The following is a 15,177-nucleotide window of genomic DNA, read 5'->3' on the forward strand; positions in this document are numbered from 1 at the left end:
CCGATCCCTCCACAAACATGCCACAGAAATCTGGGACCTCCTCGACAGCACCACCCCGGACGTAGCATTCTTCACCGAAACCTGGACCAATGCCACCTCGGGACCGGACATCGCCATCGCCATCCCGCAAGGATACAAGATCTCCAGGAAGGACCACCCCACCCACCCAGGAGGAGGAATCGCCATCGTCCACAAATCCAGCCTCCGCCTGAGCACACTACCTGACGAGTCCACAAAACTGATGGAACACCCTCACTTCAAGATACTGGCCAGCCCCAGCGCCGCCCTCCGAGGAACCCTCATCTACCGACCCCCTGGACCCCGCGGACCCTTCGCCAACTCCATCACGGACATTATCTCCCAGCAGGCCATCGCATCCACCAACTACACCCTGCTGGGAAACCTCAACTTCCACCTCGACAATCAACTGGACCCCAACACCACATGCCTCCTGGCCAACCTCCACAACATTGGACTCTGCCAGATCGTGACAGAGCCCACGCACTCAGCAGGACACACCCTCGACCCCCTCTTCACTACAGGAAACTCCATCACCTTCAGCCACACCACCGAACTCCCATGGACCGACTATTGTTGCGTCCACTTCACCTTCAGAACACACACCATCCACAGACACCAGCACCTGCTTCCAGAAAGAAACTGGACCAAAATCACCAACGACCAGCTCACCTCCTCACTCAACAACTCCACCCCAACCATTGCGGAAAACGACGACCCCAACAACGCAGCTCGAACCCTGCATAGATGGATCTCGGACAGCACCAACACCATAGCCCCCCCTCAAGAAAAACAACAATACCCGTGCCAAGAAAGCCAGATGGTTTACCACCGAACTTCGAGAGTCCAGGCGCACATGCCGCCGCCTCGAAAAGTCCTGGAGAAACACCAAATCCACAGAAGCCCACAACAACTTCAGAGCCGCCACCAACGCCCACCATCAACTCATCAGAGAAACGAGGAAAAAAGAGATTGAAGACAGAATCTCCACCCACGCACACAACAGCAAGAAACTCTTCAGCATCATCAAGGAGTTCGCCCAACCCACCAGCGAGTCTACTGACATCCCTCCCTCACAAGACCTCTGCGACAAACTCAGCACCTTTTTCCACCACAAAATCAAGAGCATCTACGACAACTTCGACAAAGACAACCAACACACTGAACCCTCACGAACCACCCCCGACTCCCGGAAACCAGCGATTGATGACTGGACAGCCCTCACCATCGAAGACACACTGAAGACAATGAAGTCAATCTACTCAGGGGCCACCACGGACCCCTGCCCCCACCACATCTTCAACAGAGCCACCGATACCATCGCACCCATGCTCCACCACCCCATCAACCGCTCCCTGGCGACCGACTCCGTCCCCGACGACTGGAAACACGCGGAGGTCAACCCCCTCCTAAAGAAACCCTCAGCGGACCCCACCGACCTCAAAAACTACAGACCCATCTCCCTGCTCCCTTTCCCAGCGAAAGTCATCGAGAAAGTCATCAACAGCCAACTCGCCACATTCATTGAAGAACACAACATCCTCGACTCCTCCCAATCCGGCTTCAGAAAAAACCACAGTACGGAAACCGCCCTCCTCGCCGTAACAGACAACATCCGCACCCAACTGGACAAAGGAGAAACAGTAGCCCTCATCCTCCTAGACCTATCAGCGGCGTTCGACACAGTCTCCCACCGCACCCTAATACGCAGACTCTACGACGCAGGAATCCAGGACAAGGCCCTCGACTGGATCTGCTCCTTCCTCTCCGGCAGGACGCAACGGGTCAGACTCCCCCCTTTCCTCTCAGACCCCACACCTACCACCTGCGGAGTCCCCCAGGGCTCCTCCCTCAGCCCGACGCTCTTCAACGTCTACATGGCTCCACTTGCCCCCATCGTCAGAACCTACGGACTCAACATCGTGTCATACGCAGACAACACCCAGCTCATCTTCTCCCTATCCAACGAGCCCAACACCGCCAGACGCAACTTTCGAGAAGGCATGAAAGCAGTCGCCAAATGGATGAAAAACAGTTGCCTACAACTAAACACCAACAAAACAAAAGTACTCATCATGGGCCCAAACCCCGACGCGTGGAGCGACAACTGGTGGCCCACCGCCCTTGGAAACCCGCCAACCCCCACAGACCACGCACGCAACCTGGGAATCATCCTGGACTCCGAGCTCAAAATGGACCGCCAGATCAACTCTGTCTCATCTTCCTGCTTCCACACCCTCCGCCTCCTTCGTAAGACCTTCAAATGGATCCCCCTCGAACACCGAAAGACAGTCACTCACGCCCTGGTCACCAGCAGACTCTACTACGGCAACGCACTCTATGTCGGAATAAACAAAAACATCATCCGCAAGCTACAGAACATCCAGAACGCCGCCGCAAGACTGGTCCTCAACCTGCCAAAACACTGCCACATCTCGCAGCACCTGCGCACACTCCACTGGCTCCCCGTCGAGGCGAGAATCACCTTTAAGATGCTCACCCACGCACACAAGGCCCTCCACGGCACCGGACCGGCATACCTGAACAGCCAGCTCAAATTCCAGGCACTCCCAAAGGACCCTACGATCAGCCCATCTCTCCTACGCCGTGGTCCCCCGCACCAGAAAGACCAAATCGGGAGGCCGCTCCTTCTCCTTCCTCGCCGCCAAAGCATGGAACGCCCTTACACTCCACCTCAGACAGACAACATCGCTCCCCATCTTCGCAAGAAACCTCAAAACTTGGCTCTTCGACAGACCCCCTCCTTGATGGAATGGAACCTGCGCCCCCCACCCCTAGCGCCTTGAGACCCTTACGGGTGAGTAGTTGCGCTTTAACAAACTCCTGATTGATGGATTGACTCTACTTCTGAATCTGGGTTAGTGACAGGTAATCCCCCCCAAAACCTAGCCTCACCGTGAGCCCATCAAGAAGAGAAGTCTCTGCAGATTCTAAACTCCTCCTGCAGCTCAGCGAGCGTTGTAGCAGATTTCAGGCACCCAGAACTCTCCACCGATCAAAAGAACAAAGCTGGCCTTGCAGAGAAACGGAGCCCCAAGATCCTCTTCCTCCTTCACCAAAAGACGCTGAATAGTGAGCACGGGGAACTGGGTGCGGCCGCTGACATCGTAGGCACGCCCCGTGCCAAACCTCACGCATCTCGCGTGAGGTGTCAAACCTCACGCATCTCGCGTGAGGTACCAAACCTCACGCATTTCGCGTGAGCTGCCAAACCTCACGCATCTCGCGTGAGGTGCCAAACCTCACGCATTACGGGTGAGGTGCCAAACCTCACGCATTTCGGGTGAGGTGCCAAACCTCACGCATCTCGCGTGAGCTGCCAAACCGCACGCATCTCGCGTGAGGTGCCAAACCTCACGCATCTCGAGTGAGGTGCCAAACCTCACGCATCTCGAGTGAGGTGCCAATCCTCACGCATCTCGAGTGAGGTGCCAATCCTCTCGCATCTCGCGTGAGGTGCCAATCCTCACGCATCTCGCTTGAGGTGCCAAACCTCACGCATCTCGCTTGAGGTGCCAAACCTCACGCATCTCGTGTGAGGTGCCAAACCTCACGCATTACGGGTGAGGTGCCAAACCTCACGCATTTCGGGTGAGGTGCCAAACCTCACGCATCTCGCGTGAGCTGCCAAACCGCACGCATCTCGCGTGAGGTGCCAAACCTCACGCATTACGGGTGAGGTGTTAAACCTCACGCATTTCGGGTGAGGTGCCAAACCTCACGCATTTCGGGTGAGGTGCCAAACCTCACGCATCTCGGGTGAGGTGCCAAACCTCACGCATCTCGCGTGACATGCCAAACCTCACGCATCTCGGGTGAGGTGCCAAACCTCACGCATCTCGGGTGAGGTGCCAAACCTCACGCATCTCGGGTGAGGTGCCAATCCTCACGCATCTCGGGTGAGGTGCCAATCCTCACGCATCTCGCGTGAGGTGCCAATCCTCACGCATCTCGGGTGAGGTGCTAAACCGCACGCATCTCGGGTTAGGTGCCAAACCTCACGCATCTCGGGTGAGGTGCCAAACCTCACGCATCTCGGGTGAGGTGCCAATCATCACGCATCTCGCGTGAGATACCGAATCGCACGCATCTCGCGTGAGGTGCCAAACCTCACGCATCTCGTGAGTGTCTGGCGCGGTGGTAAATGTCCTCCCATTCTTTTTTGCGCAGAGTCCGCCCCAGTTCCCTCTCCCATCTAGCCCGTCCTGCATTATAAACGCGCGAGTATCTGTCCAAGAGGCGCCGATTTATGTCTGAAATGAGTCGCTTATCTGTGGTGCGCGAGAGAAGCCAGTATTCATATTTACTGAGCTTGCGTGTAGCGTCTCCACGGATCTGGGGTTGAAGCGCCCAATGTCGGACCTGTAGATACCTAAGGTGTTCAGCCTCCGGGAGGTCATAGGTCTTCCGGAATTCCTCAAAAGGCGTCACTCCCGCACCTGAATACATGTGAAAGAGGCATCGGCATCCTGCTGGGCGCCACCGTGCAAAGGCCTGGACATCCCTACCCGGGCCGAAGTCAGGGTTCTCTAACAGGGGTGTGAGGGGAGACGGGAAGGTCGTCAGGTCGTGTAAGACGCATGTTCGATCCCATACCTCTTGCGGTACCCTCGTGACGATGGAGGCGTATAGGTTAGGGGGCCGGTGTTGTTGCCATAGGAAAGGCACCTCCTGGAGTGGACGCCCCGCGACCGCTTGGTCCTGGAACAACCAATGGCGCTCCGATTCCCATTTGCTCCATTCCACTAGGGTTCTGAGTTGGGTCACCTGGTAATAGTGACGCAAATCTGGCAGGCTCAGCCCACCACTCTCCGGGGGAAGCATCCCTAGCCTCAGCTTGAGTCTGGGCCTTTTCCCGTTCCACACAAACTGAGCCAGCTCCGATTGCGTGCGGCGAATCCATCCCTCCGGGGGACGGAACGGGCTAGCCCGAAAAACGTATAAAACTTGCGGGAGGATTGTCATCTTTACTGCTGCCACTCGGCCCAGCCAAGATAGTGGGAGGTGCCGCCACCGCCCGACCTCCGCGCGGATAGTGCGACTAAGGTTAGCGTAGTTGAGATGCACCGTTTCTTGTAGCGTGGCCGCCAATTGTATGCCCAGGTGGGGGACTGCACCGTCTGCCCATTGGAAGGGGAATTGTGCTTCTAGGGAGGCCCGCGTGTGTGCCTCCAAGGAAAGGTCAAGTGCTACTGATTTCATCATGTTCACCTTAAAGCCAGAGGCCTTCGCAAATGCATCCAGGATGGTGTAGGAAGGTGGATACCTGACTATGGTTGCCCCCAACTTTTTGCCTGGTGTTTTGCTGGTTTTCCGACTTAGTTGACCTGGGACCCTGCTATCCAGGGCCCCAGGCCTACTGCTCTCTCTATAAAATGGATTCCATGTACCTTAGGTACATATCTAATTGGATACTGAGTCACCTTATCAGTCCCTGTACAGTGTACCTTAGGTACCCAGGGCATAGGTGTACCCAGGGCCTACCAGGGGCTGCAGCATGTACTATGCCACCCCTGGCTGGCCATCTAAATCTGACACAACTGGCTGCACGACAGCTGGGGCAAGGTGGTGTAATCACCCTTTGCTTTAGATATAGTATACCTATATCTAACCCTAAAATGGACACACAGATTCCTATCAGTCACTCCTATGGCAGGCCTTGACAATCCTGAAGGCAGAGTGCTTGGAATCATGTGAGATGGTGCTCTGGCATGAGCTGAGCACGTTTGCAGCTTGCGGAACCAAGTCCTAATAGCTGTTCCATGATAACGCATACCACATACTCTTAAGTACATTATAATCCTCGTGGTTATATGCTACCTTTGGTATCGCTTTATCAAAACATGTCGAGTAAGGTGTCATACAAATTGGAATACTAACCCCTCGCCAATTCTGGTGACGGGGTTTGCATTCCACCCTTCTAGAGGGACACGACATGTATGTAACTGTGAACCCCGGTTAAAGTTAACTCAAGCCTCAGCATCACAAAATGGATGCTGCCACCACAGACACAAGTCTGACCTGCTGCTGGGAGTCCCTCCAGCGAGGGAGGCCTGGACAAAGGGGTTTCCTGTCAGGGGCGGTGCTAGCACCATCCCAGACAGGGTTTTGTGTGTCCTGGGTAGGCAGGGCTTTAGAGGAAGGTGACTGCAAGTGGCACCCCGGTCCTCACTATGCATCTGCCGGCTAGAACCAGATCCAGGGGCACACCAGCCCCTGAGCTGGGGAAAGTCCGGCATGGGAGAGGGGTGTAACCACCCCCCTTCCTGGTCCCACCCATGGGCAGGACCTAGTCGCGTGCCAGCCCCTTTTCCTAGTATAAAGATAGGAGCGGGCCCCCTTCCAGATTAGATCATCTTTGAATCCTGAAACTACTTTCTACGAAAGGAACTCTCGACTTCTTCTCAAGATTTCTCCCTTGTGACTAAGGAGTAGTCACCCTGCACCCGCAGGCACCATCCAAGAACACTGCGGTTTGCTGCACGTCCTTCCTCCGGAATCCGACTGACCAGCACGACGAGACCCGGCTTCCCTGGCACCTCTGACCTCTACCCACATCGTCGGCTGAGATCCGTGGGTGCGACGAGACCTCGAGGGACCGGCCATCTTCAAGACTGCACGACTCTTGCCCAGCACGACCGCCGAGGGATCCTCGAGTGAGTGCTTTGGGGTCCGAGAAGCCCCAACCCTGAGCAGCTCCAGCACCGAAGTTCATCCCTCCAGCATCCACCAGATCTGCGTGGGGCCCTTCTGCTTTTTGCTGCTCACCGCGTTGTCTGGCTACTAGCCCGCTGGCTTGTGGCCCTCCCGACGACGAACGACGACATCACCACTGCTGGTCTGGCTGCTCCAGACTGGCCCTTGCTCCCCTTCAAAAGAGGAGCCCCCCGGACCCTCCTGGTCCACTCCAGACGCCATTTTGAGTCCACCGCGTGGGCTTGCATTTGCCAAGACTTGTTGCCCCAATCCTGGGTCCAGCGACGTCGACAGCAGATACCGTCGTGGGACAGCTCGCACCTCCATCCTGGTCGCCGACAACGCCTCCTGGTCCGTGAGACTGCAGAGCCCAGCGTCGCCCACTCACCTGGTCGAGGTGACTTCAGCCGGTGCCATCCTGGTGCCCATCTAATCACTGGCTAGTGATTCAGAACTTGGTCCCCTCTGCTTACAGGTGTCTTCCATCTCCGATCCAGGCTTGGATCCCTCCGAATCTCTTCACTGGTCGCCTGCCAGCAACTTCTTCTTTCAGGCTCCATAGACTGCAACGAGGATTCCCGACGTCTTTCCAGACCTATGCACCCGCAGCCCCTGGGCTAGGTAAACTCCGCATTTCGGTGCTACAGCATAGCCTCACTATCCAAGGGTCCAGATCCTTTTTCGTTTCAGCTCTACCTAGTCGGATTCGTCCGATATCACTAACTTTGTAATTACTAGTATCCATAGACTTTGTCCCGCATCCCGCGTGAGAGTGCACACTCTGCACCCGAGTCCCCTAGGCCTCCTGCTAGTAATCTGAAGGTTCAGTAGTCCAGTCCTAGCGATTCCAAACCCTATGAGATTAGTACTTACCTGCTAGTAATTTCGCATTCCACTTTTAGAGTATATGGTTTTTCGTGCCCCTCGGGCATTTGTGTAAATTGTGCAACTTAAAGTATTTTCGTGAGAGTTTTGTTGTGTGCTTAGTACCCTGTCCTCATAAAGAGTACAGGGCTGTTGTGATCTAAATAAATACACTGTTTATTTTCATAACACTTGTGTGGTGTCCTTTCACTTGGTGTTCAAGGGGTATATGTGATGGTATAACAGCTGGCTTAACACGCCCTTTAGAGTTTAGCCCGAAGACTGCTCGTATCCATGCTACTAGGATAGCTGGTCTATAAGGTTGACTTACAACCAATCATCAATAAGGGTTGTTTGGACTGATACAAAGTGCTCACTAGAATAGTGAACATTATATATCAGGCCAACTTCTCACACAGACGTAAAGTTATATTGACTAACTCTGAACAAGTAGTTGGTTGAGGATTGATTTGCGCAAGAACGTCTTTCAGATCATCTTTTAACCCTTGATAAAAGAGTGCTGCCCTCTTTTCTTCAGGCCACAAGGTTTCTGCAATTAACCTATTGAAATGTGACAAATAGGAAATAAGGTCTCTATTCCCTTGTCGTAGCTGTAATAGTTCGCGATCTGCGGACAGAGTCACCAGTGGCGGCTGGTGACATTTGAAATTGGTGTGGCGTAAAATTGGCGGTGGAGAAAAAAATACAGGAACAAACACCACACAGTACCATACAAAGAATAGAAACCAACCCCACATCAAAACTAATGCAGCGCGCTATGTGAAAGTGAACTCAGCATGTTCATAAAGTGATCACATATTCTAGAAAATATTCATTTCGTGAAACCATCATGCAGTGTTAGAGGCTTAGCTTATGAGTAGCTTCAAATAGAATGAAAACACAAAACAGGTATTACAGCAAATTTTGCCTGCAGTGGGCACCAATGCATTGTATATTCCATACCTTGCAAATACATATACAGGGTAAATTTATGAGATGAACACTGCCCAGATTTGAAAATGTGGGATACTTTTTTTTTCAGCTGAAACACGCTAATGAGGGCCACTTTCATTTTAATTAACCCCGGGCATAGTGGGCGTAGTGGGGCTCCGCGGAGCTACGCGGAATGGGCGAGAAGTTACGCCCACTCCCGCATTCCGCGTAGCCCCACTACGCACCTCCCTCCCGCTCTCCTCTACATACATTATTTAAGCAAAATACCCTAAATAAACAAGTTTAAAGCAGTTACCGTGTCCGGGGCTCCCTATTGGAATAGCGTCCCGTCATAGATACCAATGCGCATGCGCGGCCGCCCGCGCATGCGCATTGGTATCTATGACGGGACGCTATTCCAATAGGGAGCCCCGGACACGGTAACTGCTTTAAACTTGTTTATTTAGGGTATTTTGCTTAAATAATGTATGTAGGGGAGGGCGGGAGGGAGGCGGGTGGCGGCCGACTCGGCTACGCACACGGAGTGGGCGTAGTGTTGCCGGCTACGCTGTCTACGCAAAATGCGTAGGAGGCAACACTACGCCTACTCCGTGGGCGTAGCCGATTCGGACGCCCAGGGTTAATTTTAATGCCCAGATGGATTTGCTGTGCTAGTCCGACCCTGGCTGTTCCACGTATTCCGAGTGAATTTATCAATAAATAACACATGACTCAACCCCCAGTGGCTCCAATTGCCCTGTTGGTCCAGTGTCACTCCGAACTGAGGGAGTTCTTGCTGGGTCAGAGGTGCACTCACACGGAGCTGTTTACATAACGTGCTCGCCGTGCAAACCGTAGCAGCCCTCTCAATTGACTCCAGTGACGCCATTTAAACTTATTTTAATTAATGTTTAACCTATCGTAGATACTGTTTTTAACACTCCGTCGATCGTCAACCCCTCCTTATCCTCTCACTCCCAAATATACAATTTGGCACCAGCATGACTGAGCTAAACTGTGTGAATCAGGCGAGTGACGAAGGTGCTGGTGCTGACAAGTTCGTGTCTAGTCAGAGGCCAGTCACTCCTCTGATGTCCCTACTTGTTCGGTGTGCAGGGGAACGCCAGTTCTCTTGTGTCAGTGAATTAACGAGACACGCGTTTGTGCCTGCTTACTGGCACTATGACTATGAGAGATGGAAACAAACATACAAACTACTGCCACAAACGGATGAGAGAAACTCGCACTTTATTTACTCGGAACTTTTATACAGAATGCAAAGCATGACTGTATTTTCGGCTGAATTGGGTTACATGTTACAACTCATTTACACACAGTCACAGAGGCCCTTATTTAAGGCAACCCAAGGAACGTGCCAACAATGTACAGTCTTCAGAGTTTATTCGATGTTATATTGTTTTCATTTTTAATTATTATGTATGCACATGCACAATGGCACTCACCACATGGGAAGGAAGTCGGAACGGGAAACCAAGAATCAGGCGTGAGCGCTCTCACTGCACAGGACCATCTCTTCCCAGAGCAAGAGCAGGTGGCACGGCGACATCGCAGTCCCACCTGCCCCATCACAGTCAGGCACGGGTTGCCAAACCCAGCCGCAAGAAGAGCTCAGAACATCCATAGAAGCACCAAGCACCGGCACGCCACTGCCAACGGACCCGAGCCGGCGCACAAGGAGGCATGCATGAGCTGAGCATCCCGGGTGACAGGGTAAAGGAGTCCCGGCATGTGGCGCAACACAAACCACCTCAACCCCCAGACTAGAGAGCTTCTTCTTCACCCCTCTGAAACCCGCCTCCTTAACGAAATCCCCCTCACTCCGAAGCCGGCAGAGACAGGCAACATTTAAATACTTAAGTATAATTTACATGCGATATGTATGTATGTATGTATGTATAGGCGTTCTTTTATAGCACTATAACTGTCACCCGACTGGCATCCTGGCGCTTAGACTGTTATGACCCAATACATGATGTTTCCAGCTTCCAATCTATTTACATTGTTCTGGGGAACAGATGGGTCTTTAATGCTTTTTTAAAGGAAGAAAAATCTTCCAGGCCCCTCAGGCCTACCGGTAGAGAATTCCACAGCCGCGCTGCGGTAAACCTGAAGGACCGACCACCCATCCGGGACCTCAGAAACTTGGGTACTACCACCAAGTAAGCCGAGGCTGACCGGAGTGGTCTTGGAGGGATGTACCATGAGAAAAGGTCCTGCAGAGGAGACGGGCCTTGTCCGTGTAGAGCCCTAAAAACCAAACACAAAGCTTTGAAGTTCACCCGTTGAGAGATTGGCAACCAATGAAGGTCCCTAAGTGCCTTGGCAGAAGAGTCCAGGCGGCATCGCGAGAGTGCCAGTTTGGCAGCAAAATTCTGTACTCTGAGTTTTCCTAGCAGAGTAACTGGTGCCCCCAGCAGCAGTGCGTTGCAGTAGTCGAGACAACTTAAAATTATGCTCCGCATTACCTCTGGTCTGGCCTGTACCGGGAGCAAGGGTAGAATCTTTCGCAATGATCCAAGTAATGCCATACAAGTGGCCACCGTTTTGTTCACTGATGTGTCCAGCTGTAAGTCGGAACTAAACATTACCCCCAAATTCTGATCCGATTCGGCAGGCAGACTAGTACCTTGGAAATCAGGAGGCCAAAAACCCTGCGGTAGGGGTCTGGGGGTCCGATCCATAGAGCAATGTAGCACCTCGGTTTTCGAGCTGTTAAATTGTAGGGAGTTGTTACCCAGCCATTCTGCCGTGGTGCTCATGCATCGATGGAAGACCTCCTGTGACACCCCGTCCTTACCCTCAAACGAGAAGATAAGTTGGGTGTCATCGGCGTAGTTGGTGACTGTTATGCCAAAAGATTTAATCAGCGTGATCAGGGACGGAGGTAAAGATTGAAAAGAATGGGGCTGATTGTAGGAAGGTACATCCTGACTATGGTTGCCCCCAACTTTTTGCCCTGTGTTTTAGCTGGTTTTGGACATAGTCGACCTGGGACCCTGCCAATCAGGACCCCAGGCCTACTGCTCTCTCTTTAAAATGGATTCCATGTACCCTAGGTACATTTCCAATTGGTACTGGGCCACCTTATCAGACCCTGTAACTCAGGGCATAGGTGTACCCAGGGCTGCCAGGGGCTGCAGCATGTATTATGCCACCCCTGGCTGGCCTCCTAAATTTGACACAACTGGCTGCATGATAGCGGGGGCAAAGTCGTGTAATCACCCTTTGCTGTAGGTGTAGTATACCTATACCTAACCCTAAAATGGACACACAGATTCCTATCAGTCACTCCTATGGCAGGCCTTAACAATCCTGAAGGCAGAGTGCTTGGAATCGTGTGAGATGGTGCTCTGGCATGAGCTGAGCCTGTCTGCAGCTTGCGGAACCAAGTCCTAATAGCTGTTCCATGATATCGCATACCATATACTCTTAAGTGCATTATAATCCTCGCGGTTAAATGCTAACTTTGGTATTGCTTTATCAAAGCATGTCGAGTAAGGTGTCATACGAATTGGAATACTAACCCCTCGCCAATTCTGGCGACGGGGTTAGCATTCCACCCTTCTAGAGGGACACGACATGTATGTAACTGTGAACCCCGGTTAAAGTTAACTGAAGCCTCAGCTCCACAAAATGGATGCTGCCACCACAGACACGAGTCTGACCTCCTGCTGCTGGGAGTCCTTCCAGCGAGGGAGGCCTGGACAAAGGGTTTCCTGTCCGGGGCGGTGCTAGCACTGTCCCAGACATGGTTTTGTGTATCCTGGGTAGGCAGGGCTTTTCAGGAAGGTGACTGCTGAGTGGCACCCCGGTGCTCACTACGCATAGGCCAGTCAGAACCAGTTCCAGGGGCACACCAGCCCCTGGCCTGGGGAAGTCCGGCAGGGGAGAGGGGTGTAACCACCCCCCTCCTGGTCCCACCCATAGGCAGGACCTAGTCACCGGGTCAGCCCCCTTTTTTAGTATAAAGATAGGAGCGGGCCCCCTGTTCAAATTAGATCATCTTTGAATCAAGAACTACTTTCTACGAAAGGACACTCAAGACTCTTCTCAAGATTTCTCCCTTGTGACTAAGGAGTAGTCACCCTGCATCAGCGGGCACCATCTAAGAACTCTGCGGTTTGCTGCAAGTCCTTCCTCAAGGATCCGACGGCCCAGCTCGACGAGAACCGGCTTCCCTGGCACCTCTGACCTCTACCCACGTCATCAGCTCAGCTGTGATCTGTGGGTGCGACGAGACCTCGAGGGACCGGCCATCATCAGAACCTGCACGCTCTTAAACCAGCACGACCATCGAAGCGATTCCCTGGTGAGTGCTCTGGGGTCCGAGAAGCCCCGACCCTGAGCCGCTCTAGCACCGAAGTGCAGTCTCCCAGCATCTCCACGATCTGCGTGGGGCCCTTCTGCTCGCTGCTCAGCCTGTTGTCTGGTCACTAGCCGCTGGCTTGTGCCCTTCTGTGACGACATCCGAGAATCATCACTGCTGGTCTGGTTGCTCCAGACTGGCCCTTGCTTCCATCTTTGCGAGAAGCACCCCGGACCCTCCTGGTCCACTCAAGACGCCATCTTAGGCCCACCACGTGGCCCTGAGATCTGCCAAGGCTTGTTGCCCCATCCTGGGCCCAGCGACGCCGACAGCATCATCCTTCGTGGGACAGCTCGCACCTCCGCCGTGGTCGCCGACAACGCCTCCTGGACCGTGAGACTGCAGAGCCTAGCATCGCCCACTCACCTGGTCGAGGTGACGGCCAACCGGTGCCTTCCTGGTACCCTCTGACTACTGGCTAGTAGTACGAACTTGGTCCCCTCTGCTTTCAGGTTTCATCAATCTCCGATCCAGGCTTGGATCTCTACGAACTATTCAGCACTGGTCGCCGGCCAGCAACTCCTTTCTTCCGGCTCCTGGCTCGTCAGCGAAGACCCCGACGCCTGTAAGACTTGTGCAGCCGCAGCCCTCGTGGCTAGGTAACTCGGCATTTCGGTGCCTGCATAGCCTCCTTACTCTAGGGTCCCGAGTCCCTCGCTTCCGACTTGCCTTATCGGGTCCGCCCGAGACCTTAACCTTTCCGTGTCCTCGGACACTTGTTTTAATTGTGCACTTGAAGTATTTGCTAAAGAGATTTGGTTTGTGCTTAGTACCCTGTCCTCATAAAGAGTACAGGGCTGTTGTGATTCTTAATAAATATACTGTTTATTTTCGTAACACTTGTGTGGTGTCCTTTCACTGGGTGTTCAAGGGGTACATGTGTGGTAAACAGCTGGCTTAACGCGCCCTCTCGAGTCTTTAGCCTTAGACTGCTCGTATCCACGCTACTAGGATAGCTGGTCTATAGGTTGACTTACAACCAAACACCATAAGGGACGTTGGAACGATACATAGCGGTCGCTAGAATAGCGAACGTTGCATATCGGGCCAACTTCTCACATTGGTGAGCAGCGGGTGGGATTTGAGCTTGCTGTTGTTTTGCCACACGTATCCTAAGAATATCTTGTTGAAAGATCGCATAAGTACTGTTAGTACATATAACTAAAGCTTAGAATACTCTGAGTTCTACTGAACCAGCTGTTGTAGCTCCTCAAGGCTTAGCACACCTTGGCTACAACTCTTAGCAAGGGTACAGTAGGTAAAACACGTAGTGTAGGTAGGTGCATCACTTACACCACACTAGAAGCAGTATGTCGGACAAAGGAGGAAACTCTGGGTCTCCCCTTGTGTCAGTTGACCCTCCACAGGTCATCCCTTCAGGATATACTGTGCTGAGCTTCAAGGAGTTAAGACGACTGTGTCACTCCAGGAAGATTCAGCAGGGGTCTAACCCCACAACGTCCTTTCTGATTGGTCTCTTGGAGACTTATGATGCCAGAAGAGCTGAGAAACTTCGTAGCTCTTCTAATCCAGAAGGAGACATGCCTCCCCTCGAGGGAACCCGAGACGATCCTGACCTCATCCACCTCGCAACTGAGAACGAAGATGTGGAGGAGGATGAGGATGAGGATCTCTCTGGGGATGAGGCAGATAAGGGACAGGTAGAAGTCGTCAGACTAAGCAGGTCCAACTTAAGCAAACATGATAGCGGTACTGGGGGACCCCTGGGGCCACTATCAGGTCAGCTTAACATTGGGAATGGACGAGCCAGATCTCTGTCAAGAGATTCTGGCAGATCCCTTCAAACCAATGGCTCTCACAACTCTTCACAAAGAGGGATGACGTCCCCTCAGCGGAGAGTGTACGAAGCTAAGGAAAGGGCAGCTAATCTGAGGATCGAAAGGGAAGAACTTGCCCTAGCCAAAGAAAGGCTTGCCTTTGCGAGAGAGCAACAGTTAAGTGGGGTAGTCCCCACTGGTGGCAGCAATGTACCTAGCAATAGGGAAAGGAGTTTTGATAAAAAGCACCTGAATAAGATAGTGCCCCCCTTTAAAGAAGGGGATGACATCCACAAATGGATTACTGCTTTGGAGAGAGCCTGCACTGTGCAGGGTGTTCCCCAAAGTCAGTGGGCAGCTATCTTGTGGCTCTCCTTTGATGGTAAAGGTAGAGATAAGCTCCTCACCACAAGGGTGGAGGATGCTAACAATTACAAAATCTTGAAGAATGTACTGGTTGATGGGTTTGGTTTAACCACT

The sequence above is a fragment of the Lissotriton vulgaris genome, chromosome 11 (genome assembly GCF_964263255.1).
Source record: "Lissotriton vulgaris chromosome 11, aLisVul1.2, whole genome shotgun sequence".
NCBI classification, from domain to species: Eukaryota; Metazoa; Chordata; class Amphibia; order Caudata; family Salamandridae; genus Lissotriton; species Lissotriton vulgaris.